Consider the following 27,440-nt stretch of genomic DNA (forward strand, 5'->3'; position numbering starts at 1 on the left):
TTGTTGTCAGCAGTGCTGGTAATACGAAACCACATTCTGATGGAGATGTACTGATTGCCCCATTTGAACTCTGCTGGCTCCACACTGGAGAGTTACAAAAGCCCAGTGAGGAGCAGCCCCATTCTGTGCTGCAGTTGTGTGTGAGCTAAAACTGCCTCAGACAGGTGCTGCTGCCTGTGCTTCAGTGCACCAAAACAGCTGGGGCCAGTCATCAATGCTCACTGGAGATGACATCACCTGACAAGTGTTCATCTGACTCATCTCCTGTTCTCTGGCTTCATCTCGGGCTCCTGACACATGCTTCACCTCCGAGGCGCTCACTCAGGACAAGGGCTTGGCTGTGGCTTCAGGCACTAAATTCACTAATATTGCAAGCCCACGCCAAAAAACCATGTGAAACGGAGATGAGGTAAGAGGGTAGATGCAGGTGATGCAGTCTCACTCATCATCAGGGTTTGAAAGGTGGTTTGCTTCAGTGCATCAAAAGCCCTTTAACATCTCGAAGAAGAACGCTCTACCCAATGTATCATGTATTGAGCACTTAGAAAAATAAACTAGACACAAAGGGCAATTAATCCAAAGAAGCCAATAGTAAGAACATGGCTTGTGAATCAGAGAAGGTCCGTCCCTGCTTAGGACATAAAACAGTGATCCCTTTAATTATCTAGCATAAAATCTACACTATAATATTCTCACCCCAGTATTATGCAGGACTTGAGTCATATGATTCTCTGGAGGTGACTGTCTTGTACTGTGGCAAGGGGAAAGATGACGGTAATGTAGATGTATGGGTTCCTTTGTAGGTTGCTGGGTGGGGGTGGGGGGTGGGCATCAATTAATTTGGTAATTTTTATATTTCAGTAGAAGGTGAACTGGATGGAATATATGATTTGCCATAAAGCTGTCCAACACATCCTTCTTAATTACACATGGCTTTGCATCCGCTGAAAGAGGTGAGTTTTCAGAACCATACTATAGTGTGCCTCTTTGTGATTTATCAAGTGAGGATGTTACATAAAGTCTCTCTGGTATTTAAACATGTCCTTAAACACATCCTGTGGAACTGGAACGACCAAATTAGCTGCCATTAGCTAAGACATGATCTATAGTAAACATGTATGGTGCGTGTATGTATTTGCACAATACAAAAAAGAAGTGATGACTTTTGCCATAATTATTCTTTTTATAAAGATGATGAAGCCTCACCAAATCATAGTTCAGTTATTATTATTACATTGGTTGGTTCCCCAGCCTTTCTGATCCATAGAGCATCTGATCAGTGCGCACTGCCGCTGCGGAAACAGCATTACATCATCCTGCTCCTTCCCGGCAAAGTGAGCCGCGGCGCGATGAGATCAGAGCCCTACTTGTTATCCCAGTAGCAGAGCAGACTGCTGCAGGACCTAAAGCATCCTCTACCACCGTCAGGGAAATATGTAAGATGCTGTCTCACCCACACAACCTGAAAAAAAAGAAAAGAAAACAGAGCTTAGCTCAGGTTCATCCACAGGTGAAGTCTCTATTTCAGGTGCATAGCATAGAAAAAAAAAGTAGACGCTTTTAAACATGCACGCTCGCACACAAACAGACACAAATATACACAGACATTTGGAAACTTGCAAATCCTCAAACACCCCATGGTGTTTGCTGTGTGATCACAGAGCATACAAATCATTTTCTAGATCAAAGACTCCTTGTAGCTTAGAGAGCTTATTCGACTTTAATCTTTTTATATCTTTCAGAATTACTCCTAGGTTTATAGCAAACACAAATCGACAGAACAGTTTCATTTACTAGTTAGGTTCACACTGTTGTATAACAGAAACAGATCCTCATAGCTGGTTCTCAGTGAATACATCTGCTATGTAACAGATGCTTGGGTATTTCCCCTTTGGGTTACCAGGCCCTCAAGTGCCTGGTAACCCAAAGGGTTACCAGGCATATGCCTGTGTCCCACAGGCATATGAAGATGAATGGATAGATGAGCTGGTTCTTGTGGACCTCGGTGACTCCTGACATAGGTATGGTTACACAGTTTCAACCCTGTGACTGTCTTCCCCACTAACCCACCCCTCTTCTGGTTATCTTGTCTGTGACATCGTAATGATGACAAAGCCTAACCAGTAAACAGCAGCATCTACCACCATAGACGGCGCCTTTATGTGACAATGAAAGTGAGGGATGAAGCATAGTTGTCATCCCGTGTAGAGCCAGCAAATCACCGCACAACATCAAATAGTCGGGCAGTGTGGAGTGGAGATGGCCGCGGTAACGATGGCATTGAGTTCAGCTGTTTGTCAGCTATCTGTCAGCGTAATGCATCACGGCAAATCAGCTCTGCCACCACTCTCTGCCTACGGCCGAGTGCCAGAAGAAAAAGGACTGTGTTACGGCTGCTGCAAGGTGTAAAGAAATAAAAATCCTTCTCTTGCTAATCAGGCACTTATCCTAAATTTGAATGGTGTCAGATTTATAGTCTTAAGCAGTTTTATACTTGAAAATTCCACATTAAAACCTTATTAAGTAAAATGAGTAAATTAGTTTTCTTGAACATTTTGGCCCTTAAAATCCTAAAAAAAAGAAGTGGATACATTTAAAGCCTGACGAAACTGAATATGTTCAGCCGCTTTCTCTGTCCCCCGCCCCCCATCACAGAATCTAGTTTCACATGCCTTCATGCCTACTTTTTGTTGCCCATCCCATGCCAAGTTGGGCAGCTGTGACAACACAGGGACTAGAGGCTTTAAGAGATATATTGTTATTAAACGCAAGCCTATCATGCATGCAGCCATTCAGTCCCTGCTTCACACTAGATTAACACATTACCAGTACTTTGACAAGTATATATATTTTCTGGTAAGTACAAAGGAAGAAGCAAATGGCATAATGACCTCCTGCAGACTGGCATGTCCACCCTCCTCTTTATAATATGCAGGCACGTACATGTACACACATGCTTTTTTTCTTCCTGGGCATGAAATCAGTGGCCAGACGTTGCGGCCACGCTTGCAGTTGTCCTCTTTCAGTGCTTTTACCATTGTTGAATGAGGCACCATTGTGCAACCAAAGAGGATTATGAAGCAGAGAATAAAGAGCAAGCTTCACACATTTTCAAACTTCTTTAAGAGGCTGCCCACAGTGACACAATATGCTTCTCCGAGTACTCTGGTGTGTATGCGTGTGAGGGGGTGTAATCCCTCAGGTCACCAGTTACACATAGTAAGATACTGTAAAACACACACACCGTTTATATTTTGAAGTGAGGATAGGTGTGATTAAATCTGCATTGTCAAGTGGGCGGCACGTGGTTATCAATATTAATCATCAGTAGAGCGCATGGTCCTCAATCACTGCTTGATTAATCAATAGATTGACATTATTATACCTGCGTAAGATAAATCACCCATGAACATGATCTTGTTGTGCAGTTCATTCAATATACATGAGAGAATCATTCAAGACGTAGCATCCCTGTGTAGTACAGCTGAGGATGGCCCGAAGGGGATTCAGCATGTGGGGTGTGTGTTTGTGTGTTAATTTCATCCCCACCTGAAACACACACACACAAATGCGGTAAAGGAGACAGTGCGTGGAAATGCATGTTACACTCTTATGACATCACCGTCTTGGCTAGCTAGCTGGGCCATTTTCCATAGGCTGTCCTCTGTTGCTGTGGAGAGGCCTCCACCAATCCCCTCCCCTTCCTCCCTAATGTATACAACACTGACTCAATGAATGATCAGTGACATTGCTTCTTTGGGCTGATCCAAAGACAACATTATGTGACCGCTCATAACCCCCCTCACCACTCCCCCACCCTCCGAGTTTCCCCACAAACCCCCTTTCAGCTTTCGGATCGCCTGGTGTAGTGTTTACGGCTATTTGTCGCATACTGTGTGAGCAGAAAACTGAGCGGGCCTCACGAGAGCCTGATATTTGACATCCCATCATCGCAGGGCATTTATGTTAAGTAAGCATTTCCATTTAACTCAATCTCTTGCTCTTGGCTTGTACACATAGTAAAGGTGTTCTGCACATCAATTTGATTTGGGATCTTAAGCGTGATACAGTAAACACTGAAAGCAACGGTCCGGAAAAGAATTGACCAGCTTTGCATGGAGTACGTGATTTAACACTGAACAGAGCTCATAGGGAAAGCCAGGCAGAGAACTGCTGACAACACTGTCTATTTTTCTGGGCTCTCTGCAGTCCATGCACAATACATGAAGCGTACATGCTATAAATCTTTGGCTGTTTTGCACGATACCCATACCTGACACCAGCTGTAGATCTATACCTGTCTTGAAATGTCTCTCTACCCCCTCTCGTCTCAATAGCCATCTCCCTTGGTAGACATTTAGAGAGGCATGGGCAGCTAAACCATTCTTTCTCTAGGGCTTTCAGAGAAGAAAGAGTTCAAGAGGTCAGAGATATGTGTTATTTTCCCACCGGTGCAACATTCAGGATCTGTCAGAGCCATGTGTCAGGGAATGACAGCGAAAGGAAAGACGGCAAGAGAGGTAGATCTGGCAGACAAAGGCCAGACTTCACAGCAAAACCTTGAGATCAATGGATCGGCAGACTCTGCACCCCGCACGCACAAACAAGTGCACATACCCACGTACACACTCTAACAAACACCGAACGCTGCGTTTTGATGCCAAGATTGACCTATCTGGAGCCCGTCAAAAAGCCTTGAGAAAGACATACAAGCACATTAAAAGACAGACGGAAACACACAAATGAAACACTTCCACCTATATACCTCACTGCAGTACATTCAGGGTGCACCTCAACAACCCCTCCCTCCCCAGGCTTGTCATCTTGACGAATGGATGCGGGTAACTGTCAATTAAAATGAAATTCCATCTGGGGAGTCAAATGAGGAGGATACATTCAATAAAGCGCGCGCACACAAACACATTGCAAGCTTCTGGTTGGTCCTCAAGCTGGGTTTCATATGTGCAATACATCAACCAGACAATATTATCACTGACTGCACCTCTGAAAACTTGAACATGATTAATTATAATTAATTAGCGAAATGCTGTGTGTTGGATAATTTATCATATTTGCATTACTCAAAATTCATCACTAAAGTGAAGCCAGTAACAGACCAATTTTACAAAAAAGCGCAAAATCAAGAAGAAGCCATTTTTGCATTTTCACATGCTGCTTAGATATAACCCGTTGTGTAAAGGCAACAAAATGACTTGCATTAAGTTAAGCCGTTTCAACGATTTTGTGGATGCTAATGAATTTTAAAACACATTTGTCTGTTTTATTGATCTCTGATTGACACTTCGTAACCTTGCTGAATAAGGTGCATGTGTGTCAGCCTGTGCTAAAGCTTTTACATACCGGTACATGAGCCAAGGCCAAGAAAAAAAGATGAGCCACCAAAGTTAAACTTTTTTAATTCTTTTCATTAACTAAGTTTGCAAAAAGCTGGTGGACTGCAATGTAAAGTGGAGCTAAATGGCAAGCATACATTACTTATGCCCTCAGCGAGGACTCCAGCCCATTCTCTTAATGCAACATCATCACTATATGATTGAGACAAAAAATGATGGTGAGAGGCAGTATGTAAGCTTCATTACCTCAATTAATGGCACTTCTCATTGCATAAGCAAAACTCATCTGAGGATAGAAGTCAATACCTTTGTCATGCTTATGATAATAGCTTTAAATGCTCATCAGTAGTGATACGCACAGAAAGAACTTGACACTGAAGCTTGACACTGAAGGACATCAATGCTGCAATAGGTAATTAAAATGAGTGCTTCTCAGCCATTGCAATTAAACAGGCAAAAGTGTGTCAGGGACTGTGTATGATTTGTGTCATTCATTTTCATTACCAACTGTTTATTAACTTTTTATCTTGTGTAGTCCTGATGATACCCCAATCTGCGTATGTCAGGACTTGGTTGTGTATGTTTATGCGTTTTTCTTTTCTTTTTTTTTGCCTCCCACAGAATGCCACTATCTTGGGAAATTTCATCTGCAGTCCGGGGAACTGTAAATGTTCGTAGTTTTAATACACAGTACATTCATCAGAGGCTGAAAACTGCACACTAATAGCAGGCGGTCCAATGAAGGAAATGTTATGGCTCATAATTAAATTTGAAATTAAGTGATATTTCATCTCTTCTCATTAATTGGAAAAGAGGTCTTCTGTGATATAATTATTTATTGTTAGCAAAAGGATAGGACAATCAAAAACCACTATGTGTTTTTAGATTTAGTTAGGTTAGGTGTCGGTAAGGATACATTTTAGGTGTGGTGCTGTATATGCCCTTGCCACTGGCATATTTAGGTGAGATAACTGGAATTTTAAGAATTTCTACACATGTATACAGTATATAACACAACTAAAAGGAGGTGGCAAGCTGCAATACTCATTAATCAGCTTGTAATGACATTAGGCTTCCTCTTTCCTGTGCTTTCGGGGGTGGGGCGTTGCGCAGTGGTGATCACTATCACAGCCCAACGCTGCAATCCCTGTTAAAGATGCACAGAGGTATGGATAATGACTGGTAAAGGATTAGGAACGCAATCTCTCATTCTGGCCCCATACGTTCTTGGTAATGTCAAGAGGGGATCTAGAGAATAAATACCTTTGCCCAGATACATGGATACCAATGCCACCCCAGTCACCTGGTCTTAACTTTGATCAGTAATTTTCTAGTAACGAGATTTCTCTGATTTCATTAAATAGTCATTTCGCACCTGGAAGCCCAAGGCTTTGCCGAGAGATCAATGATCTAATCACGTTACCGTTAAGCCAATTGGCTTGAAAGTCCTTTGTGATATCCCTTTACTGTTTTAATGACTTAGTTCAGATTAAACTGGTTTTAGGAGCCAGGGATTAAGGGACACATTCACTGAGGTGGAAAAAGCTTTTTCTGATGCATAATTTATTGCACAGAAAAGGAAAGGATTAACAAGGGCCATGTGCCAACCACTCAGCCTCCGCTGGTCAGTGATTAGAACAGAGACCCTTAGGACATGGGGGACATCAGTGGACTTGAAAGATTTAATTTCTCAGTTTTTTATTGTGAAAAACAAGGAATACCTTTCATATCATTACTTAAAGCGTCTCCGAGCTGTTGGTGCATGACTCACCGCTTTCTCTTCATTAAGCTAGCGTTGCGTTCAAACCTTGCAATGAATCAACACTGTTAACCGACCCATCCTGACAAAGATTTACTAACTACACAGAAAAGTAGGCAACGATTTCCTGACTTGCTGAGAGACACACAATTGTCTAATTTGCGCAATTTGCGTTTTAATAGTCACATGCCTACTCACCTGGTGGCTGCCTTAGGTGTTACGACTAAAATTAGAAGGGACTGCCTAATAACATTCCCACATGCTGAGGAAATGATTTTAAAGTAAGGTGCAGGAGAAAGACAAAGATAAAAATGAAGAAAGTAATATGTTTTTAATGTCCAGGCAAGCTGTAACCCATTTACCAATCATTAAGTCATAGTGCTCTCCTATCTGTGACTGTTGTATCTTTCCTGCAGACAAAGTGTGCGCTTGTCGATCCGCTGGCAACACGTGCTTCCTCAGACTACCTCATGCACGGCTGGCACTGAGAAAACATGTAAATAAACATAATGAAACACCACAGAGTCACATCTGCCAGTGAAAAGGAATAATTCTGCTGGCACGAGCCTCCGGCCCGAAGCTTTGTGAAGGCTCTAAAAAGTTAATTATGAATTGGAGGCGTGTGGTTGAACACTTTCCAAGCATATTCGTCTTCCTCTTTTCTCTCTCTATCCGTAATTTTTCTGGCTGTTTTCTTCAAGCTCTGTTTTATTTCTTTGCTGCCATACTCTTCCTCTGGCTCCTCAATTATGTGTTCATGGGCAGCAGAAGCCATTTGCTCCTGCTTGAATACCATGAATAGCAATAACGGCACTTGAAAAACACATTACCAAACACAATTAGAGCAGACATAGCTTCTGTAACATGCAAGGCCACTTACTCACAGCTATATAAACACATATTTACTTTTATATTAAGTTTTATTCTCCAGCTCTATTGGTCTTCTTTTCTCTTTCTGTCGTGAAATACACATGTTTTCATCGTAAGTTATTTTTATGTATGCAGCTGACTGCAGTGGAAGCGGAAGGTTTATGAACTAAGATTAAAAACAGGAAGAAAAAAAACAAACCGGAGGTGGTTTTCCACTTGCTGATTGTAGATGAATTGACATTCTGCTGGCCTGAGGACACCAAAGTAGTGTTTTTTTTCTCCTTTTATTAACACAGCGATGAAGCGATAGGCTCTTACTGTGTCAGTGACAAATGCCGGATTCACCAAGCAATGACTAATCCAATGCAAGTGAGAGGGAGAAAGAAGGCATAAGACTTCATTTTTCCTCAGACACATTTCTCTAGTAAAACACTCAGTACACAGCCCCTGGCTGTGCAAAAAGGGATGTTTATAAGTACACAGTACACTCTAATGGCCTCACTTTGTCTGACCTTGTGGAAGAGCTGATGTATGAAGTGAAAGTAAAGCAAGATTACAAAACGAGCAGTAGAATAATTCCATGTTATATGTGAAGCTTTTCTTATTTTGACACGACATATCGGGGTTACATTTCATGTCTTAAACTTAATGAAGAAGAAATAATCATAGCAAAAAGATCACAGCTTATTAAGATCTTCTTAATGCTACAAATTTACACCAATCCAGTATTTTTAGCTTGTTTTCCTCTCAGAATGTTAAATTTTGCTTTTCTAAAGATGATGCTGGTGTCTCAGATATTCCTGTCAGGGGCGTAATTTCCATGAGGGTTAGGGGGGTTATGACCCCCCCCCCCAATAATCAGACCCAACCAATATAACCCCCCCAATAAAATGATGAATTATCTTGCATAAATACCTCATTTCAGGTATTTCCAGCAAAATAGTTGCATGTTTAATCATCCGGGAATTTACCCAGCTTTATATATTTATTTAGACAGAGCTCTTGACCCCCCCAATGTTCAACACAAAGTTATGCAGATGATTCCTGAAGGGACACTTTCACCCGATATCTGTGAAAAAAAAAGAATCCTAAACAAACAGGTTCTTTATTATAACTGTTAAAAGGTTTGCATGGCGTGCAGTGTGTCCTTCAAAAACTAAAGATACTGGATAAGTGATTGAGGAAAGATCATCAGAAATCATCACTGTCTTTGCAGTGCAGTGCATTTTGACTCACACTGTGAAGTTATTAATCTGTTCTCCCCAACTCATCCCATTGTCCGCTGTATAATGACAATCTGTGTTAATTGTGACTGTTTATAAAATGGAGCTCAACTTTGGAGCCAAGCTGTGCTAATCTCATCATCCTCGTTTTCTTTCTCTGCACCACTAGGTTTGAAAATCAACTATTGATGTTCCTTATTACATTAGGTGAGCTGCTTGATGGCAACACACAGCTGCAGGCCGTTTGTATGGATATCCTATTGATCTGATTTACATATATAGAGAGTTTGTTGTTTGTTGCTGAGCAGACATTGTGTATCTCGAAGTGAACTATGGAAAATGTGACATTCTCTGTCACTCTGAAGAGCTCTGTGGTTTTTTTCCCTTCATATAACAGCATCCGTGACTAAAGATTTATTACCATTGTGTCGTTCTAGCCTATAGTATGTCCAGATATAACAGTTTTTGCCACATTTTATATGATATTTGGTGTCTGCTGTACTAGGATTGTGATCTAAATAACTACATTCTGTAATAGCACTATTAGTGGAGAATACTTTTAAAAATGACTACAACTAACTCAACAACAGAAATATGTTGCAATGTCTTTGGAAATGATTTATGCTTCAGTGGCTTTCTATAAATCAGATGGCAATAGAGTGATAGGATGAAGAAATACTGGAATGAGTCAAAAGCTGAGTTGAACGTCCCCCAAAACACCAAAAACTACAATTTAAATGATTAATTACAGATTACACATCAACACAAAGTTATGCCGATGATTCCTGTATTAGCCATAAGCTAACACTGTTTGCTGTGTTTGCTAGCTAGAAAAGACAAATCATGATTTTTGCTTCCGTTTTTAAAAAAAGGACAGAGTAACAAAGGCAGAGGTGGTGATGGCATATTTCCCTCATCATACAGTCAACTACATTCCCCATCCTACTTATTTTGATATTATTTCAACTCTTGAGTTTCTGTTTTTTTTTTTATTTAAAAGGGCCACACAGTTCAGATCACAAATGATGTGCAGTACATAGAGTGTATAGCTTTTGCTCGTTTCCAACCATTTTCTGTTGTTCCACAGACAAGATTTACAACATTCAACTGCATAAAACCACAGTAAACTATAAATATAAAACAACCACAAAGACAGACATTAGACAAATATAGCGTAAGAAATGTACAGAAATTAAAATTATTTCCAAAAGTATGAATTTAAATAGAAATTGTGATAATAATACCACCAAACTGAACCGGTTTACTTTTTATTCTCTGCTTTGGTTAGATTTATGAACCAAAACTACCCAATTAAGTTTTGAAAAAGACGATTTGAATTCAAATAGAAGCTCACTTTATAATGTTGCCTGGAAACAAATCCCCTCAGAGAAATCTTGAAAACATTGGAATGAACCAGTCCAGTACTTTAATTGGATGGAGGTCCGGTCCTCACTGAGGATGCTACCGAGTATCTGTATTGGATGCTGTTAAACATCAATCCAATTTGGATGGATTTTTTTTTTCTGTTGCACAACATTAAATCCCTTTCCAGATGTTGCAACAGTGATGAGAACTGATGCCTAAATACTGTTGTAAGAGAGGTATCAGATGCCCAAGCTGAAATACAGAGCAGACAAACCAAGTGCCAGTATGAATTACCAGTGCAACTAAATAACTATGGTTATACATTCATCTTGGTGTTTAGTTTTTCATCAGCTTGTGTCTTCTTTTGTCCTAAAAACCACTTTAAGACACTTGAACAACCTGTTTTTGTACTGTAACTCTAATTTTCTGATATAGTTCGGCTATATAAATACAGGTTATTTAACCATGATACTGTTGCTTTCTGCAGCTGTGTCCTTTTTCACTAGATCACTAAATAGGCACTTCAGCAAGGTTTGTGATTCACACTGTAAGTGCGCTATACTTTGAGTGTAAAATATGGCACAGAATATTGTATAGACACTTCTGCAGGCAATATTTAAAGTTGCATTAGTTTGCTGCTTTGATATGTTGCAGTTGAAAACATTGCTGCCCTAATTTCATGTCATTCCAGGGCGAGCAAAGGAATCCTGCCTCATTTGTCTCTAATTTGTTCCCAGAGCACATATGAGAGGGGTTATAAATACATTAGTCCTCTCTGTAGCACACCACACTAGGGGGGCTGCTGGGCAATCGAGCAGCTTGCTGTTTGTATATTGCTACTTTTTACCCACTCCAGCAGTGGCGGTGGGGAGATGGGACAGCATATACCACCTACTTTATGCGGTGACTATGAGCAGGTTGTGCTGTCCCAGAGGTGGACCGCCTGTGCCGTGCATTAAAGCCTTGAGCACTGGACAGATTGGAAGCAAACCAATGCAAAAAAGGAAATGGTGAGCCACGCAGATACAAAAGTACTCATATCTTTTATGCCCTGATGTAATCCACCGGTGGTTTCAGTTAGTAGAGCGGAAACATCAATTAAAACATGACGATTATCACTAAATTTGTTATTAGCCCCGCGGAGGAAGCAACCACAGCTAGAATTTGTCTCTTTCTTCTCACTGACGCACACATGCAGACTACCGCCTGCGGGACTTTACAGACCCAGAGATAGGCCTGAACTTGTTCTCCACTTGGGAGAATATCAAATCCTGGTGCATTTTCATCAGCTGTCAGTGTCAGATAGATATTTCTGCCGAGCTGGGCAGGAAATTAGGCTATTAAATTACAGCTTTTCACAAGGCACTCGTCATTTTCTCCTGCTATCCTACAGATGTTCTATCAAAGTAAGTCATTGTAACCATCTATCTTTCCCTTGGCTAAATACTTTCTTTCACTACAACCCAAATGCTGGCCTGTTTTTTCCTTTTTTGCTCTTATCTCTCTGTCATTCTCTATCTCCTCTTCTGTTTTCTGTTGATATGTTTGATTAATTTGCACCTGCTTTTGGTTCAAGCGCAAAATTAATTCCAAGGAGGTCAGCAAGGGTCAGCGGTCAGGCCATAGTGGATTACTGATTATCAGGCAGGCGATTTGACTTCCATATTGGCTCATCCATGACTTGGATTGCACATCTGAGAACCAGTCACAAGATCTGAAATGTGGAAAAGCATTGAGACCCGCTGCAGTACAGAAATCCAAAACACATTTATTCACATGATTCAAACCTTATTTTGAGATATGTAGTTTTGAGTCTTTTTTTTGTATTCGAACAAAAAAAGAAGGAAGAGGAAAATGTGTGAAGTTTTAGTGATGATTTCAAAAGAAGCATGCAGATGCCTTTTCACCCCAATTCTCAGTGTTTAAACAAAAATCTGGCATATGGATATTGATCATCAGTTATGTCAATGATGCGCACAAGCAATGTTTTTTTAATCTGTGCAGTATTTCTGTATAGTATTCATTTTGTGTTATACCGCTTTGCTATGAACAGATGTTTACTTGTTAATATTTTGATTCCTGCCATGTAGCACGAGAAGATTATTACTCCTTTCACATTTGCACCAGGCTATTTGTCACAGTTCACTGAGAGGACTCAAACGCAAGACATGCTGAGAAGTTTCACAAGGTTTGACGAACAAACTCTAATTTTACAACAACAGAAGTAAATCAAAGACTTTCTGTGTTCAACACAGGTCAGTACTTGTTACAAAAAGTCATCTCAAGTTTTCTCTACTGAACTCAGGTAAGTAATGTTATTATTCGATTAACTAAGTCCTCTGAAGTTTCATCTAAGGCAGAATGTCCAAACCTGTTAATGTTGTTACATTACATTAGACTTTCCTTCCAAACACAGGTTTTCATCCTCCTGCCTTGATGTAGCTTCAGCTGTTAATTACCAAATCTCTGAAGCCAGTTTGTTTATAGAAAGTGTGTGGGAAAGTATGTCAGGTAGGAACACAGGAGGGTATTCTAACAGACACACCAGACAGGATTCTCTAGGAGGAGGAGATGAGCAGGTAAATACAAATCTATCATTACAAGACTTGCAGGTAAGTACAATATAAAGCTAACTGGCAGTCAGCCTGAGTAATCACATGTAGTAGGTTAACAATCTGGCAGCAAGTGAAGATGAGTGCTGGGTTTAAATACTGCCAGTAGTCGGAGACGGAAAGCACATGCTCATGTCTGGTTCCTCCCTGGACCACACCCGCTCCTGGAAGACACTGGTTAGTTACTCTCACTTAAACCCTGCACACAGATGGGGGAGAGAAAGAGAGCACAAAAGAGGAAGAGACAGATGGAAGCTAAGTTCCGGAAGACACAGGCGACTGTACCAGTATAACGCAAAAAACAGTCTTTGTTTAGACTATTAATGGAAATGCATGTAGTCAGACCCATTTTCACACAAAATAGTGCATGTGAAATTATTTTTTCTCAGTTATACTTTCTCACATGCATCGTGCAGGTGGAAATAACTGGTTTCAGATACGTTTGCGCTACTGGAAAGATCTACGTTTTAGTGTAAAGGAACGGCTTGGATCGAAGATGCAGGAGGCAGCAAACATGCAAACGCAAGTAGTAACTACTGTATTAGCTGCGGTGTTTAAGCGCAATTCCAACTGACACAAACTCACAGCCAGCAAGTTAAAGGCCAGATATCGCACAGTCTGACCGTGTTGGACAATTGCATCCTCACATGTATCCAGTAGGATCTCAAGCCTAGTTGTAGAAAGATTCATGGCAGCAGTGCAAGCACAGAGTATGTCCCACAATGCGTACCTGTAACTGGTTTAATGACAACAAATGTTAAAGGCCTTATTAAAAGACTTGTTGTTGTTTTTAACAAAATAAGAATCATGAAATATGAGGAAAAATCCATTTTTAGTCAGATAAGTCTCCTTCATGCACTCATGTAATCAGATAATGCAGAGGTTTCATTAGAAGATAGTGTTTGACATTGAGAAACCTAAGCATCACAGTAGGCATGTTTGTATACGTAAATCCTGACATTTTATTTGGTGAGTTTTGACTTTCTGAGGGGACAAAGCACATATGATGAAATGACATTTGAAAGATTACGCAAATACTCATGTTCATCATCCCTACTACTCCTCAGAAGCCCTGACACGCTCACTTTATTGCTGTGTTTCTCGAGCTCCACGTGCTCTCGTACAGTTTGTTTTATAGGCCACAAACCGGATAATTGATTTGCCTTGTCTTTTATTTTTAGATTTGAATGACATTCCAGGGAATTTTTTCAATTGTCATGATCTCATTTGGACTTCCTCCTTTGTTGTTATCAATAGGGGATCTAGATATAGTACATCATTTCAAAAGCAGGGCGCATTACGCAGCACTTTTATCCAAGTTTGATGGAACAGCTGCTGTTCCTTGGTTTCTTTTTTCGCTCTATCTCCCTCTCTTGTCAGAAAACCCTCTCAACTAATCTATCATCCTCTCTCTCTACTTAAACTTGGCTTTACTATTGGAAGGCAAGGGTAGAATGAAAGGGAAATGGGATCTCATTATTTCAGACTCACTGCTCACTCCGCTTATGCATGATCATTATCGCAAAAAAAAGGGGGAAAGAAAAACATTCGGAAGCAAGTGATTTTTGCTTTAGAAGAGAAAGGATGCATAGGTCTATTATAAAAATGATATTCAAAGTCCTCACAGAATAAAGGAAAGTCTCTTTGCAGGTGGTGTGGAAATGATCACCCTTTCACTATGCACATAAAACATGCTTTTGAATAAGTCTCGTTATTGTTTTTATGAATGTTAAAAAAGGTAGCTCTGTTGGAGCTTTAGGTGTGTCAGAGGGTTTGTTATATGTGTATCCTTTATAGCATTTAGCTACTCAATCTACAAGCCTCATCTTGCTTCAATTTGCTTTCAGAATAAAATGGAAAATTTGATTAGACTGAAAATGATTTGACAGGAAGGCCTGCTGTTATTAATTCAGAATTGTTCATTTATTTATTTATATATGGTACTGTATTACTGATACACTAAACAGCATGCAAGCATTCCAAGAAATCCTATCTATGTCGGGCACTTCTTCACCTGATTTGATCCCAATGGCAGTATGATAGTGGATGCAAACATAGAATATGGCACTGGATTGGTGAGAATTTGCTCAGTTATAGCCATAGCTCAAAACTAGTTGCTTAAAATAGCTATGCTTGTTGTTTAAAATTGACTAGACAGTAGACTGATCAAATGAAACAGTTATTTTATTGGTCATTAAACAGTGACTGAAAAAAACAAAACAAAATTAAATAATAATTGTTTAGCACAACTGTGTCACAGCAAGAAGGCCCAAAGAGATGCATGTTAGGTTAACTGGTGATTCTAAATTGGCTGTAGGTGTGAATACAATAATTAATGGTTGTCTGTCTCTCTGTGTTAGCCCTGTGACAGATTGGCAATATGTCCAGGGTGTATTCTGCCTCTCGTCCTATCAGCTGGCATAGGCTCCAGCCACACCATGACCCCGAATTGGATAAGCGGATGAAAATGGATACACTGATAAATAATAATGGAAGAGACATTACAGGGGACATGAACTCCAGAATCCTTATTGCCTGTGCAGAGCTTCTGAAAGCAAACTGTAGGAATAATTTTCCATTCTTATTGGAAATGGAAGTTTCTTAAACACCACCAGCCATGTTTATGCCAGAATCCAATCTGAATCCAACAGCACTGACAACTGCAGCAATAACAATTGTAACAAGACATTTATGTCTACAAATTATTGAGTTCATGAAATGCTCATCATGTGACATCTGTCTATAATGTCTATTCTCATTTTTAGTCCTAATATGCTATATTCGTATGCCCAATCTAGCTTGGGGGTCACTGCTCTGTTACCACAAGGAACAATGTTGCCTTCACCTTCCACACTTTCTTTAGTTCCTTCTCTTGGTATTGCTAAAGCTTCTTCCTGATGTTGCTATCACTTGGCATGGCTGCATCTATCACTATGGCCTCATTTTTCTGCCTCTTCACCACTACCATGTCCAGTTGGTTAGCTATCACCAGTTTGTTCATCTGTATCTGGAAGCCTCACAGGATCTTAGCTCGGTCAGTCTCCACCACCCCGGGAATCGTCTCCCATTTTGACCTCGGGCCTTCCAGGCCACACTGGGCACAGATATACCAGCCACTTGGCTTTGGTGTTCCAACCAAGTGTTCCCTGCCTGTTAGCATCTTGCACCCTGCTGTTATGTGCTGGATAGTCTCTGGGGCACCTCTGCACAGTCAGCACCTGGAATCTCATCTGGTGTAGTAGACTCATGCCTCTTAAGCTTAGGGCTTGTCCTATGCTGCTGTGATTAGTGCCTCTGTGCTGTCTTTCACTCCCACTTACTTGATATCAGCCACCTTTTCTATCTGCTGGCGGCGCATGCTGTGCAGGGGCCTGTCTTTCCATGCTGGTTTCACTTCTTGCTCCTTATCTTTCTTGGGTTTCTGCTGCCTGAGGTATTCACTAAGCATATGATCATCTTTCTGATGTACTTATGGATCTTTGTTGTTCATCCTCAGTAGTGTTTCTGACACTCAGTAGAACTCGGCCTCCATCCTTCCACTCAATGTTCAACCTCAGGGTGCTAGATCTGGAGTGGAACTCGGTAAGGAGCTTTGTGTTCTTGATGCCGCTTCCGTTGGCCAGCTTGTCGGGTGTCCAGAGATGGAAAGGTAACATGCCTGCTCTGCCAACAATAAGTAATTGTAATCAGCAATAAATTATTATATTTATGCATGTTTTTGTGTGTTAGTGCTCTGATTTCAGTACAGGAGATGAGGCTTGAGGTGAGGAGGAAGAAGATGACATTTTGTTAAGACTTCTGGTGGGGTTGTCTCTGTTCCTCGCAATTTCGTCTCTCTGGTGACGGGGATTCCTTTTCTGACAGTGAAATATGGGAGTGATGCTTCATATCTTGAACCTGAAGGTGCTGTCATGACTTGAAATGTCCCTCCACAGCGCATTAACGACTTCACTTCTCCTCCACCTTTGGTCTTTCATGCACGTGGCTGGTCTCTAGCCACATATATAAAAAAAATTAGTCAGAAAATATTTAAATATGATGGGATAAAATTGCATTTTAAGAAATAAATTATATGTTTATGAGAATGCATCATTGTTGTAAGACATAATTACACACTAATCTATATTTATTTATAAATACAATATTCTTTTTTCTTTTTTACTACACCTTTAAATGTTACGCAGCATGTGTGAGAGAGTTTCTATAATTTCGTTATGCTTGCATAATGACAATAAAGAGTCTTGAATATTAAACCTTAATTTAGTCTTTTAGTTACAAACCATATCCCGTATCCATATTTCATGCTCCTTTAATAAGTGGATGTTTGTGTATGCATATGCTTGTACTTTTCAGAACACCATCACCATCGCGACCTCTGTTTCTGCTTTAAATTGGGTACAGTTAGCACATCTTTCGTCTGGAACTACAATTCCAAACTGTTTAAAGCATCAAAGTAGGGAAGACACTGCTGACAACAACAGAGTAAAGGCCATGTGAAAGAGCAATTTTATAAGCTATTCCATGCACTCAACCTGTCAGACAAGGTTGTGGGGTCTTGCCCTGTCTGCCAGTAGCTATGAAACCCGGGAGTGCATCTTCTGGGAGCAGTCTCAAACTAAAGTTGGAAAGTCTGTCATCATTTTTTCCCCCACTTTTTATGTTGTAGTTGCGAGTCAACAACAAACAATAAGCAGATTAGATGGTAGCTATTTCTTAATATTAACTGCAACAGAAGTGTAACATCACAAAGTAATATGATTACACAGTAGTTTGGGAACTTTAATTGCTTAAGTCCCAGGTTCTATAAGGATCACTGCCAACAGCAACTGCTAGCTACAGCTTGCACGTATATATCACCCAAAGTGGATGAGTGAAACTATTAAATGATCCATGGAAATGGAGCTCATGAAATCCCGAACATAAGTAGCCTCTGGCAGGCCACACACGTGCTGACCTCACAACCCACACTGCACCCCAGACACCACAAATGTATGCTCATTCATGTAAGACGTGTGCCATTGCTACAGCTTAATTTGAGTTCCCTCAGACTGAGCACAGTGGCAGCAGAGTGCACCTGGGATGGAGTTACGCACCCAGGTGACTCTTTTCCAGTTTGGAATAAGTTCATTCCAGTTGGGAATGGCATTTATAAGCACTCAGCATATCTTTATTCCACAAGCCAGAATTTACAAATAGATTTCAAATTAGAGCTTCTGCTTTAATTTTCTAGTGCAGTGACCCATTGTGCAGCAGTGTAATAGTGGGTCCCAGTGTGACAATTAAAATAAATCATGTCTGAACAAAATTCACCATATGTATTCATGCCTCATCAGTAACTGAATTGATGTAAATGATTTATCCAAGGGCACTTAAATACCATTGCCCATATCACATAGGGCTACCACCCTGCAAATGCTTGAGCTCTACATGCTTTTCAGCAGAATAAAGAAATTGACATGTCTATGACAAATGAATAGAAGTGAGAATACAGACAGCGTTTGTTCTGAACAAGGCAAGGCAAGGCAAGTTTATTTGTATAGCACAATTCAACAACAAGGTGATTCAAAGTGCTTTACAGAGACATTAGAAACAAAAACAAATAAAAAGCATGATTTAAAATGGATTAAAACAAGCAAGCAAGCAAGCAAGCAAACAAACAAACAAACAAACAAACAAACAAACAAACAAACAAACAAACAAACAAACAAACAGGATATAAAATCAAAACAGATAAAATCAGAACAATAGATAAAATCAGTAGTTAAAATGTTAGTTTTGAAATTTAAGCTTAAAAGTGTGGATTTGGTGCTTTATTCAAATGCAGCTGAGAACAGGTGAGTCTTCAACCTGGATTTAAATAAACTGAGTGTTTCAGCTGATCTGAGGCTTTCAGGGAGTTTGTTCCAGATATAAGGAGCATAAAAGCTGAATGCCGCTTCTCCGTTTCTGGTTCTGACTCTGGGAACTGATAAAAGACCGGATCCAGATGACCTGAGGGATCTGGAAGGTTCATACTGGATCAGGAGGTCACTGATGTATTTTGGTCCTAAACCATTCAGAGCTTTATAGACCAGCATCAGAACTTTAAAGTCTATCCTCTGACGGACAGGCAGCCAGTGTAAAGACCTCAGAGCTGGAATGATGTGGTCCACTTTTTTGGTCTTAGTGAGGACTCGAGCAGCAGAGTTCTGAATGAGCTGTAGTTGTCTGAATGATTTTTTAGGTAGACCTGTAAAGATGCTGTTACAGTAATCAAGCCTACTAAAGATGAATGCATGGACTAGTTTTTCCAGGTCCTGTTGAGACATCAGATCTTTTATCCTTGAAATATTCTTGAGGTGATAGTAAGCTGATTTTGTTATTGTCTTAATGTGTTTTTCTAAGTTTAGGTCTGCATCCATCACTACACCCAAATTTCTCGCCTGGTTTGTGGTTTTTAGATGTATAGATTGAAGTTCTCTGGTGACCTGTAATCGTTTTTCTTTGGCGCCAAAGACTATTACTTCAGTTTTGTTTTTGTTTAGCTGGAGAAAATTGTGGCACAACCAGTCATTAATTTCCTCAATGCATTTACCGAGAGCCTGTACAGGGCCTCGGTCTCCTGGTGACATTGTGATATATATTTGTGTGTCATCTGCATAGCTGTGGTAGTTTATTTTATTGCTCTTTATAATCTGTGCTTTTGATTAACATATCTGTCATCTGTTGGTTGATCAGACTGCGTCAACAATTGCATGGACCATTACTGAGGGTCATATAAAAAGTCAAAGAAGTTCTCAAAGGCTGCAGATTATTCTTCAGCTCCATCACCAATCACGCTTATCATCAGCAGCTTATGGTAAGCTCATTCCAGCTAGTATATGTGCCTCTCTTATATGAAAACCTATTTACAGTATGTTGTTATTTTGTTGCTCTTTATAATCTGTGCCAGTGGGAGCATGTAAATGTTAAACAGAAGGGGTCCCAAGATGGAACCTTGGGGAACTCCACATGTGATACTTGTCTGCTCAGATGTGAAGTTACCTATTGATACAAAGTATTTCCTGTTTTGAACCAGTTTAGTACAGTTCCTGAAAGACCTGCCCAGTTCTCCAGTCGTTTGAGTAATATGTTGTGGTCAACTGTATCAAATGCTGCACTGAGATCTAGTAAAACTAAGACTGACATTTTTCCACTGTCTGTGTTCAGACATATGTCATTAAACACTTTTGTCAGAGCGGTTTCAGTGCTGTGGTTCTGTCTAAAACCTGACTGGAAGGCATCGTAGCAGTTATTCTGTTTTAAGAAGTAATTGAGCTGTTGAGAAACTGCTTTTTCAATGATCTTACTTAAAAACGGGAGATTTGAGATCGGCCTGTAGTTGTTCATTTGTGTCTTGTCAAGATTGTCCTTTTTCAGTATAGGTTTTATTACAGCATTTTTAAGTGGTTCCGGAAACATACCTGACATTAAAGAAAAGTTGACAATCTGTAACAGGTCTGACTCTAAAGTCTTTGAGACCTTTTTGAAAAAACTTGTTGGCAGGACATCTAAACAGCAGGAGGAGGAGTCCAGTTGACCTAAGATGTCCTCCAGGTCTTTGCTGTGAACAGCCCAGGCCTTAGCGCGATTAAAGTGAAATACTTGCAAATGCACCTTTTTGTCATATCGGTGCATTTTTTTTAATGTATTTATAAAGCGAGTCTAACAGTTTGATTTGCCTGAGCTTTTCTTTCTATTTAAAAAGAAAACATGTTTCTTTTTCAAGCTGTAGCTCAGACTGGAACCTAAGCAACCGCTTGTCTCGCTTGTCTGACAAAGTGCTCCTTTTTTCCTCTGCCTTAAAAAAAAAGAAATAAAAAGATGAAACTATGAGTAGAATAGCCAATTGCCAATTAAGGAGCATGATAATGAATAGCCCATATTCTAAACTTACTAGTGCATGAGAAAAAAAAGGTGCGATTCTACGGGCTGTCTTCACTTTTTATTAAAAATGACAGCGACAGCATGCTGAAACGTCTTTTGATTAAAATGGGGAAGCATACTTTGAGCTCTAAATATCATTAGGCTTTTGTGTGAAGCTACTTATACAGTTTTAGTCACAGACCCCCAGCAGCCATTAAAACATTATGAATGTGTTGCCCACTGTGTGTAACCAGTCACCTTCCTCATGATTTTGACTTCCTCATCCTCGCGCACCGCTTCAGCCTCATCAGCTTTACTTTCTCCGCTTTTGATTAATCCTGTCTCATTTGAGATTTTGAAACTATCAATGGGAATTATTCAAATCCCCAAGGTATGAAATAGCTATGAGGAGGCTGTGGAAGACACTCATTAACCCCAAATGGAGGGGAGCCCACAGTAAATCTCGAAGATTTCTCTCCGTTGTTGAAATCTGATTAGTTATGGTTGCTGTACTTAATCCCAGTTGAAGGTAGAAGTTAATTTTGTCCGGTGTGTATGCAATAACTCAAGATTTGAAAAAAAAAAGCATTATATCTTCAGCAACAGCTTTTAAAGTATATATTACTATGTTACTAGGAGCTGCACAAAAACAAATCATATCTTTGTGGAAATTCTGCTGTGTATATTTTTAAAAACAAGAACATCTGATCCTCTGTAAAATACACTTTACTGTAAAAAGGGGAAAAAACCCAGAAAAAAATATTAAGACATCGGCCAACTTTGTGACTTTACCAATAACATTCTACACTTGCATGGATTTAATCACTGGGTTGTGTTGGCTAGTAAGTCTTTGTAGATTGCTTTGTTGTATTGATCATTCCATTGTAGTTAGTTCTGGATTTCTGTCCGCAGAGGCTTGTCTTTATCCTCTTTAAAATAATGGAGGATTTTTTTTCATAGAGTCATGAAATGCACCCTGAATGGCAGCTGAAGAGATCCAAATCTTGCCATATAGACCCAAAGTAGACATTCTTCCCTGGGGGGACTTGTTTTAGCTGTAGCACCACATCCAAATTGGATCAACAGCTGCTGTATATGATTCCACAATTTGAAGCATAATATGTTCCATTAATGCCGGAGCACTCACAGGCATTAGACAGACATTTTATGCAAACCTCTCAGGATGTGCTCTGCTTATTCTCCGCCTTATTTCCCAGAAACATGGCACAGACTGGTGCTGCTGCCATTCTGTTACATGCAGATGTCAATTATAGTGGTGGCAGAGAATGGTGAGCGGGCACATCTGCCAGTGGATGATGTCTCCCCGAGCACTGCGCAAGTCAATGAAGCATAAATCTCAACCATCAGTTGGCACCTTAACAATAATATCTGCAAGATGCTGCCTGAACAAAAAGACTGTCTGATACCTGCTTATTTTCAAATATAGAGCAAAAAAGAACATATAATATGTTTATTATAATGTTTTGTTCTTCTCAATGATGTTTTCTTTCTTTCTGTCTGACATTTTTTCTGTATTTCTTTCTGTCTTTTTTATTTGCTCTTCATGGGTCACAGGGCCTGAAGGGCATGTCAGGGATGTCTGCATGCATTCTTCTGTGTTTCTTACTGGTGGTGGTGGTGGGGATCTTCCTCATCACACCCAGACCTCTGCAGCCTGCTGTGTTATTAAGCAAATACAGCACATTAGGGACAGAGCAGCTCCACCACCGTTGTCATCGAGAACATCTAGTTATCACATCTTACGCTCAACCATCTGCTGAGTTCACAGAGCTATCAGCATCCCCCATGACCCGCTTGTGTCTCTGTGTGTCTCTGCTGGAGACCTTGGATATGTTAAACACCCCCATACGGCCGAGACCAAGTTTGCTACATGCAACATCTCCCTCAGAAATTAGTTTGCTGCGAATGTGCATTTGCTCCTTGCACATCCACACAAAAACAAACACATATTGCAAAAATTTTTTTTGTGAATGTAGAGCATCTCCACTGCATGTATTGACTCGTTTCAGAGCGACTTTGTTTGTGTTATACTGTAGAAGGAGCTGTTTGTCATCAACAACACAGCTTTTTCCAAAAGCATCTGGCTCTAAGTGTGTGGATTACAGCAGTATACATTTGTATAATGCCTGTGATAATGGGATAAAGCAGCTTCAGTGGGAGAAATCTGTATGGAGAATGGATTATTTCAAAGCTCTGCCTATGGGACATTGAACTCAGGAGTTATCACAAGCAGTCAGCATCTCAAGTGGGTGCACTGCCTCGCAAAAGTGCTCCGATGCCACATTTAGTGTCCACATTTCCCTCACTGGAGAGAAAACATGGGATGGGGAGGCCACAGTTGTGTATGTTTTGCCTTTTTGCCTTTAGTAGCACTCAAGGATGAGATATAGTAGTTCCATTTCAAATTTTCATTTGCTTTAGATTGGGACTTGTGCACATGTTCTGCATTTATTTATTGTTCTCTCGTTCGTGATATAGGAACCCAGTAAACTAGTTTGCATGTTTCTCTTGATAGCCATTATAGAGGAAAATTAGCATTTCCATGCATACAAAAGCAATTACAGCCAATTTATACACATTTGGTCGAAACATGTCCCCAATTAGAGGGCCATTTCAGGGGCCTGATAAGACGAGCGGCTCTCACATTGAACATCTGAGGCCTGGACAGACGTAGCATTCGTTCCTTTCTTACTGATTCCTATCTCTGTCCACAGCTCTAGCACTATGAGGAGTTCAGCTTGCAGCTCTCACTTACTTTAAACACAGTTAATTTCACCCTTAATAAGGGCGCAGTTGTGAAAAACAAATGTTCCTGTGCTGATAGTGTTGCTTTGATATTAGTAACAGCAACCGGATAGTCGTGCAAGCTGGAGCTCTTTATTACATCAAAGACTGTTAGCTGTCTTTATTGTATGCCTCTTATGTTTGTAATAAAGTTGCTAGAGGACTGTAACAAGATTTAACATTATATGAGCTGTAAAAATGGCATATTCTCTAATTCCTTTATTGACTAACGGTTTTATGCTGATGCGTTCGAGTGCCCTTCCTCAGCATGTCCTGCTGCCATTTGCATGAGTGCGAGAAATCTCGGATGACATCTCAAAATCTGCCAATTCATTAGCTCAAACAGGTTTATCTGCTTAAAGTCTTTGGCTAAGACCCTATCCTCACTGAGGAATGACTCACCTCCATATTGCCTTGTTATTCACTAACAGCAACAGTTACGTCACCCATTACGGGCTGTTGGAGATTATAGAGTTATTTGTGCAAATCCTCTTTTTACATGATATCAAATGCTCTGCCAGAGGTCTGGCAAGAAGGATACAATCAGCCTGCTGAGGCACTTGAGGGACCTGAATGTTTCAAGGAGTTCACTGATTGGTAACATGACAGAGAGAAGGTGGTGGAAGGAGGAGATGATGAGATTGATTACAAGGATGCTGACATCACTGACATCAGTGTTTATTGCTAGTGCTTAAAGGATTCAAAGGATAAACAAGGACAAACTGTTGAAAGGTAAAAGTTGATGTTCATTTAAGAAAGGAGCTGTCTGAGCTATTCAGTCACAGTAAAAAGAAAGTACACTCTTTCACTCTCATGCTTTGGTTTTGTGCATCAGGATATAATGTAAACCAGCAGGTCATTAAATTAAGTAAAGGCACCTTCAGATCAACTAAAAACCCAGAGAAACTAAAATCCAGACATATTGCACTGTTCCCTTATTCATTTAACAAAAGCTAAGCCAAGTTTCACATAATGCTTTTGCAGTATGTGAAATAATACTGTTCATAAGTTCTCTTAATGGTTTAGATTTTGTTAAGTACATAATAATAATGTTGTAATACAACACGTGTCTTTCATCTGAGGTTGTATTTGCTTAATTTTAAGACCTGGTAATGACTAAATATATATTTTTACACTTTGTCTTGCTGAGAGCTTGATATCACTTTGGGCATCTGTCCATTACTGGCTCAAGATGATGTAACTAAAAGCATAGGGGCATGGCTGACTAAGAAATCCACCTAATAGCTAGCATGATTTGTCTTTTAGTTTATCACTGGTACTGTTTATAAGCTGTAATGATCAAACCCATGTAGATCTTCTCAGATCTGGACTCTATTCTATGGTTATTTATTTATTTATGATTTCTGTTTTTAACATGACACTTTCTTTTGCCTTTTTAATGTTTAAAATTTAATGTTAAAAATACATGTGCCATACTTGGACTCTTAAAAATCACGAGAAACAACAACAAGAACAAAAATCTCTCTTACAGTATAACTCTGAAATCCCATTCGAATTACAGTAAAGGAGAAGGAGGAGCCTGTTACAGTAAAATGATTGCAAATGCCAAAAATCCAAATTCTTGATTTCCTTTTTAGAGGCCTCTATTAGGCCGTTTTTGCTATATCTATACTACCAGTGAAATATGATTTTCTTTTAACACTTTAGCTGGAGTTCTCAGACCCCTCAAAAATTGAATTTAGTGATCTTGCAGATCAAAGAGAACTTTCACACCACTTTGTGCTTGGGCTCTAACAGCAGAAGGTCTCTTTCAAAATTAAATCCAGCTTGAGGGTGGAGAAGAAACATAGACCTTACTGTTGATAAAATCAGCCTTACCCAGTTACGATGCATTCATAATTATGCATAACTATAAGCAGACGACACAGAATAAAATATACTTTAAACGATATTACTACAGATAATCTCATCAATGCAGTGGGTATATGACTCCTACAGCTACTGTATTGCAGTTTCCATTTATTTCTTTGGGAGCCATATATACTTGGGTGGAAAGGCGTACGATTGTGAACTCAATCACAGCGCAAGAGGATGTCAGGGCACAGGGTGCTCCCCGTGAATCACACACCGAAAGGCTATCACCCAAACCTCCAAGGTCCACTGCCAACTCATCAGTCATCGTGGACCATACCAAGCTGCAGCCTGATCAACCGTTGACATCCTCTGGTCACTGGGGATTTTCACAAGCTCAGCCGCTCCTTCCATCTCCCATACATCCATACCAATAACCATACTCTCTGTTGAAACCATAGCATAACATATTCCAAGGACTGAGTGTGACTTTGCCTCTTAAAATTCTGTCACTCTGACTAGATTTTATATGAAACCGAAGGCCACAGAGGCTTGTTTTGTCACACTGGCTGATCTTTGATGATAGTTTCTTTTATGCTTTCACTTTTAGGTTATTGTTAGAAAACGGTCACAGTATATCGGTGTCTCGATTCTTTTTATATCCTGTTGTAAAAACAGAAAAAAAAGACATTGTAAATTTTTGAACAGCATTTGTCTAACATGATGTGGCCGATGAAGTATGGAGAAAACATGCATAAATGAGTGACAAGAGGTGTGCGGGACATGAAAGATAATGCACATTTGCATGATTACATGGACAGATGAGTGATTTACCTTCGCTTATGTCTGACAGCCATTTTTGATAAAGGACAAGATGTGAGTGGCATCTGATCCTGTATTCTTCAACTGTAGCCCCCAACGAAGCTTGCATCACGTCACGTAATTGATTTATGACACGAGGAGGTACGACTTCCAGGGAATGATGTTTATCCAGCAAATTCCACCACTGGGACACAGATGCTTTATGGCATGCCCGGTGTGGTTGATACAGAGGCTGTCACAAAAATTCAAAACACTGCCCGTTGGTTTTCAAGTCAGGATTACCGAATTATACGCACATATGCATACAGTAGATCGTATTTTCTGTGAAATTAAACTTCTAAGATGCAGAGAGAAAAAGGTCTATTCCCTCTGTATGTCATTGAGAACATTGTAAAACTTACTGTCTGCGGTGAAAGTCAACCAACATTCTCTGACCCACTGCTTGCCCTCACTTCTCTGTGCTTTTTCAAGTTTTCCAATTACAGTTTTCAAAGTTTAAACGTATTATCTACCTACTTCGCTTACTTTCTGGCTTATTCAAGCCCACTGGTCCTGCGCACACCATACAGGGCTTTCTCCGCCATGCACATCTCTCACATTTGGCACACTCATGCCCAGCCTAAGCCACATTAGAAAATAGATGATATGACAATTTCACACATAGCGTTATCCTCTGCCTCACTCCAGTTCACCTGTGGCCAAGCAGCCTTCCTCAAGTAAGCAAAATAATAAATAATTGCCATAATGTTTGAATAAAAAAGGGAAAAAACCCCAACTTTGAATGCTTTGAATGGAATAGGAGAGCCGATGGAGGGGTGGGTTGGGTGCGGTGAGAGGGTGGGTGGGGGGGATACAGGGGAGGAGAAATATTTGATTAATCTTCTTAACACGTTTCATGTGCAGATTCTTTGAGTTAATTTCAAGGACCATGCCT

The sequence above is a fragment of the Diplotaxodon limnothrissa genome, linkage group LG19 (genome assembly GCF_057381915.1).
Source record: "Diplotaxodon limnothrissa isolate DT_005_m linkage group LG19, D_limnothrissa_male_GT1.1, whole genome shotgun sequence".
In the NCBI taxonomy this organism is placed as follows: Eukaryota; Metazoa; Chordata; class Actinopteri; order Cichliformes; family Cichlidae; genus Diplotaxodon; species Diplotaxodon limnothrissa.